Here is a 6,167-nt window from a genome sequence, read left to right as displayed (position 1 = left end):
TCTCTCTTTCTTTCTTTCTTTCTTTCTTTCTTTCTTTCTTTCTTTCTTTCTTTCTTTCTTTCTCTCTCTCTCTCTCTTTCTTTCTTTCCTTGTCAAACTAAAAGCATCTGGCCTAACTTATATACCAAAAATTACAAGAACAATCAAATACATATATATTTTTTAGTTCAATCTCTTTTAGTCTGGCGACAGTATTCAGAATACTTAAAGAATAATAGTGTGACAGTGATGTACCAAGCCATGCAAACAACACACCTTTATAACAATGCAAACTTTCCTTGAAGTGGATTGGAAAAATACGATAGCATACAGGAATTATATTACAATGAAGGTCCTTCAATCTGATGAAAACCATGAGTGTTGCTTTCTCAAAGATACCATCAAAATTAGAAACATTCATCTTCAGCTAACTCCCAATTTTCTATATATAGATTATTGACATTGTGGCTGATCTGTTGCAATTTCAAATTTTTGAGGAATTTCTTCCTTTTATCCAGTACTTTTTTGAAATAATCATCCAACATCTCAATAATAAATCAAAAACTCAATAAAGTGAAATGCAATGAAGTGTGGAGTGAGCTGGTGTAAATGCTTCATCCCAAATATCAATGTAAACTTTTTATTACTCAATATTTTGTACTATTCACAGTATTTGTCCTATAATTGGTTAAAATATCAAATGTGAAAGGCACTTTTTAATGTAACCTGATATTTGCATATGCATTCACATATACTTTTGACTAACATAAATCCTTCTTGTAGGAATATATTTTAAGATATCTGGATAGCAACCAAAAAAGGAGAGGGGTGGGAATCACTTCTTTAGATGTCCTATACCCTCAATAACCTCTGTTCTTATGCTATAACAAAACTGTAAAATGTATGATCCACATATTAAGTATTTATTGAGTTTTTCTGTGTGCCAAACACTAATCTACGCTCTAGAGATTCATGTACTTGTAAACCAAACCAATAGATTACCTTTTCTCAATGAGTTTTTTTTTGCCTTTAGAGAGAGACTATAAACACATGAATGGATGAACGAATGAATGAATGAAATTTTAGATACTCATAAAGATGACATATATTATATAGAGATTGATGAAAGAGATGATTTATCTAAGGTTGTCAAAGAATAATCTCCTCAGGAGTAATATTTGGAAGAACTTGAAGGATTAAAAGAACATGGTCATGAAAAAGTCCTATTTAGAATATTTCAAACAGAGAAAGACACGGAACCAGATTATAGAAATAGTGTGTATATATATGTATATATGTGTATGCACACACACACACACACACACATTTGTGTCTGTGTGGTTGTGTACTAATTTTCCTGCTTAAACTAGGATCTCTATTTGATTTCTCTTGGAAAATAAATTTTCTTTCATTTCTAGCAGGTAATAAGGTGATGTGTTTCTAATGATTGGTTTCTGCCAGGGGATGAGGAAAGTAGTTTATAATTGTCGTTATTTAAAATTCTTAAATCCAAAACTCTTTGCTGAGATTATTCTAATGAACCACTTACCCTTACTGAGGTAGAAAAAATTGAATGGGCCCATTTTTGAGTGTGTGTTGGGGTTATTCTTAGTGATAGAGTGGTTATGATTCTAAGGAATAGAATTAAGAGAAAGAAAAGACAAAGAAAGCCATGCCCATGGATTTGGCAGTGTGGGACTAGTTCCTGGGGTGGTTTTGTTCCATTCCTTAAAAATGCTGAAACTAAAGACTTGATAAATGTTTTCAGGTCAACTTCATATTTTAGGAGTAGAAGTATTCCCTTTCCATGTTTCTCAGACGTCATATACTACTCATCTAATAACCACATGAATGACATCCATAACCTCTAAATGAGAAACAGGTTTTGTATGTCAAAAATATTTTTACCTTCCTTCAAGAAAGTATTCCTATTAAACTTGGAATAATCAAAAATCTGAATCTGTACTTTGTAATCTGGGACATGCGAGAGGCCCCACACTGTGAAATGTATTTGAAATATGAACAAGACCCATTTGCACTTCTGGCGATGCCTATTTCTCTTTCCAGCTCCCATTCTTTTCCTTTTCTCTTCCTCTGCCTCTTTCTCTCTCCAGTCCTCCATCAAATGTTTCTGTCCCATTTGATCACTGCTAAAGTGCTAATAAACAACTATGTTCGTGGGGACTTAGCCAATAGAAATAAATCGGACAAATGTTTACTGAGGGGTTGCTTCCACTAAGGGTCATAGTAAGGGTTCTACTGAGGTGAAAATTACAACTACCACCTAGCCACTTTGGGCTCCTCATGCCAGGAGATCACGGACAAAGAAAGGGGTTACATATCTGAAAGTCGCTAATAGAGTAGATCCTAAATGTTCTTATCACAAGGAAAAAATGTAACTATATGAGGTCATGTATGTTAACTAAACTTATTTTGGTAATCATTTTGCAATATATGCGTACATCAAATCATTATTCTGCACACTTTAAATCGTGTTGTATGTCAATTACATCTCAATAAAACTGGGAAAAAAAAGAGTTGCTATATTAAATGAGGCTTTCTGGCTGCCACTTCACAGTGGGAGTATTGAGGAGTGTGTCCAGGACTCAGGCCATACACTGGAACAACCCTTGATGGTGCTTTTGCGTCCAGTGATAACAGTAAATGAGCAATGGCAGCCGCCATAGCCCAACAAGGAAAAGACAACTAAAGATTCAGGCTTCTCAGGAATAAGGTCTAGATCATAGATATTCCCAGGGGAATGAGACCCAGATCACCAGAACTTCCAGGAAATGACTAGGGAATCTGGAATGGATGATGAAGATGAGAGATGATAAATGTCAATTATAAATCTAGGATTAGTGGTAGCATAAAAACTGTAGCTTGCTTTCCAAAACCTCAAATGACCACTGTCTTTAAGGATTAAAAGTTTCTTCTCCTTCCAGGGAAGTTGTGAGGGTTTCTTGTCCTCATACAAGATTCAAGTACCATAAAAAGGATGCAAGCAGATCTGAGCGAAGGGGGTGGACATTATCCTAACCAGATGGTAGGATGCCACTCAACCCTTCCTATACCCTTGGGCCTCAATTGCTATCATTAATTTCTCAGCTCGAGCATCCTTGGCAATGGGCCTTGTCACACCCATAGTAATAAATCTGTAGCCACTATCTCTACTTTCCTGCTGTCACAGACGAAGGAGACCCATGCACAGTGTTAACTGGCAGATGAGTGTACTTACACACTGACCAAATTAGGCTTGCAGATGCTGAGGCTGAATAACAACCCTGAATTAGCCTATTTGCTTGGGCTAAGTAATGCAAACATTGCCCAAAGAGCAAAGCAAGGAGGGGCAAAGAATAGGGCTATAAAAAATATCCCTAAAATGATAGAAAAAAAAAGAAAAGAACTTTTATGGAGGAAAATTAATCAATAGCTTTCAACTTTGCTAAGACTGACAATGGAAAATTTATATAACACTGTATAATACATTCAGAATTCTTATATATAAAATTATGTATAAAATACATATGAAAGAAACAAACAATATTTACTCTTACTACTCGTGATCTACTCTGGCACTTTTCTTTTATACCTTATTCTATTTTATTTAAAATAATATTATTGATTTTGTAACCCCTAATTGTATCATGAAATAAATTTAGTAGGCTTTGATCAATATTAAAGAAATTCTAAATGCATTGCTCATAATGGCTTGACATTATTTTGTGAAATTTTGTTTTAGTCATACACAATGTATATTTATATGTATGTATGTTGAGAGTGTAATAATAAGTGTTGATGTAATGCGAAATATCAAAAAGATAGGATGAATGTCTCTGCTCTATACTATTCCACATCAAATTAGGAATTGAGAGGAAAAAAGTTAGGTCAGTAAGCTGAATCTGGGACTGCACAATAAAGCCTAACATTTATCCATGTTAGAATTTTAAAAATCAATATTTGGCAAATATTTATTATTATGCTTTGGCATAATTGTTACTTTCTGTCTTCATTTCTCCTGATATTGATTAAATATTGGTAAAGTCACATTGAGAAATTCTAAGTGGCTTCAGCTAAACTGAGAAAACAAAGAAAGGGCTAGTTTAGTCTTTCTAGACTAGTAAAAATGGACTGATATTATGTTTGTACTCAGGAGTCTAGATGTGATTGAAGTTGTTGATGCCAGGGGAGTGGAAGAGGAATAAATAAAGAAATGAAGTCTACAGCCATACTACCATGAACAAGCCCAATCTCGTCTGATCTTGGAAGCTAAGCAGAGTAGGGCCTGGCTAGTACTTGGATGGGAGACCGCCTAGGAAGTCCAGATACTATAGGTGTGAAAAATAAAAAAATAAGCTCCTTGAAATCTATGAGGTCAACCAAGGGTTGCCTCGCCTAAAAAAAAAAAGAAAAAAAAAGAAAGAAAAATCTGAAGGATTTGAGTCTGGTTCCTTTCAATGCTTACTTAATAATTTTGTTCTTATTTTTAAACAGAAAGGCTCATAAACAACTAGAATGGCACAAATACACCACAGGCCTCAGGAAAAACATCACAAAAATACAGACAGAATTAGTGACAACAATTAGAAATTATTTACTTTTTCCTTATGTCTAGGTCCATCCTGTTTCTAAAATAATAGCTGGTAAATTTTATTATCAGGTTATAATGCTCTATTTTCCATAGTTTGAATAATTTGAAAATGAATTATTCTAAAATATTTTCAGATAATTTTAAGCTTAATTAAGTAATACTTTTAGAAATATTATCTTGTTTAAAAATTTCTTCCCTATCCTAAATCTATAAAGATATTTACTTCTGTTTTCTCAAAAATTTTAAAGCTTAATTTTTTTTTAATTTTACATATTTAAGCCATTAGATATTTTTGTATATGGTGTGATGCAGGAATCCTATATTTTCTTTTTCATTAAGTTTTCTGAATTATTTTCTATTGTTCTACAAATCTGCCACATATCGAGATTTTACTGATGTGTGTTTCTTTCCAGATTATATGTATTTATCAATTCCACAGTTCTATGTATTTATCAATCTACGGCTATCACAATCTTAATCACTAGAGCTTAAAATGTCTCAGCATTTAGATGTGGTGCCATAGTGTAGTAGTTAGCACATCTGCTTTACATGTAGATGGTCCTGGGTTCACACCTCAGAGAATTATGTAGTCCATGGTCTATGACCATGCCACCCTAAACAAGCCCAATGTCTGATCTTGGAAGCTAAGCAGGGTTGGGCCTGTTTAGTACTTGGATGGGAGACCACCTAGAAAGACCAGGTGCTGTAGGCATAAATAATAATAAAAAAAGTAAAAATTAAATGTCTTGAATTTTTTTTTTTTTTTGCTAATTATTTAAAGCTAAGTAACGGATTAGGATTTAGTGGTTTACAACAACAACTAAACATTTACTATCTCTCACATTTTGTACAGTCAGGACTTTGAGAGTGGCTTAGGTGTGCATTTCTGGCTCAGGATCTCATTGACATAAAGATGTTGCCAGAGTTATAGTCATCCACAGATTAGAAGATTTACATTCAAGGTGGCTCACTCACATGGCTGACAAGTTAATGTTGACTGTTGGTAGGAGAGGGCTCAGTTCGTATCCACATGAGTCACTCCTCATGAATGCTTGGGTATCCTTGCAACATGTCATCTAAGTTGTCCAGTATGAGCAATCCAAGAGAGAAAGAAAGCCACATGGAAGCTGTACTTTTTATGACTTACTTTTGAGGGTCACAAAGCATCACTTCTCCATATCCTATCCATTAGAAAAGATTCACTAAGTCCAGTCTACATTTACAAAGAATTTTTACCACAATATTTACTATAAACTCATAGTTTGATGTGATCACTTGTTTATTTTTATTTTGAATAAATTAACATAATGACTTACATTGACAGGTTTTCTGATGTTTTACTATTTATAGGTTTATTCGGATTTCCTATTTTTTGCTGTTAAGTATTGGTAAGTAAAATCTTGGGAGAAACGATGTACTATATCATTAGCACAAAGCTCTTAGATTTTTCGAAAACTGTAAATGTGTTGTTTACAAAAGTGTATTTTGTCATACACAGAAAAAATAAGAATAAACATAAGACCAAAAACAATGGAAGGTAATTGGAGGACAATTTTCTTTGTGTTACAGAAAGAGTAAATATATCCTGTCTAAAATT

General features: G+C 33.8%; 2 pseudogenes; both read left to right on the top strand.

The window, feature by feature from the left end:
• Positions 1-4,197: 4,197 nt before the first annotated feature.
• LOC112474474 lies at positions 4,198-4,316 on the top strand (annotated as a pseudogene).
• Positions 4,317-5,166: 850 nt separating this feature from the next.
• On the top strand, positions 5,167-5,282 carry LOC112474499 (annotated as a pseudogene).
• Positions 5,283-6,167: the final 885 nt, after the last annotated feature.

This window comes from Pteropus alecto, unplaced genomic scaffold, assembly GCF_000325575.1.
Source record: "Pteropus alecto unplaced genomic scaffold, ASM32557v1 scaffold239, whole genome shotgun sequence".
NCBI classification, from domain to species: Eukaryota; Metazoa; Chordata; class Mammalia; order Chiroptera; family Pteropodidae; genus Pteropus; species Pteropus alecto.
This window is presented reverse-complemented; position numbering and strand designations above follow the sequence as displayed.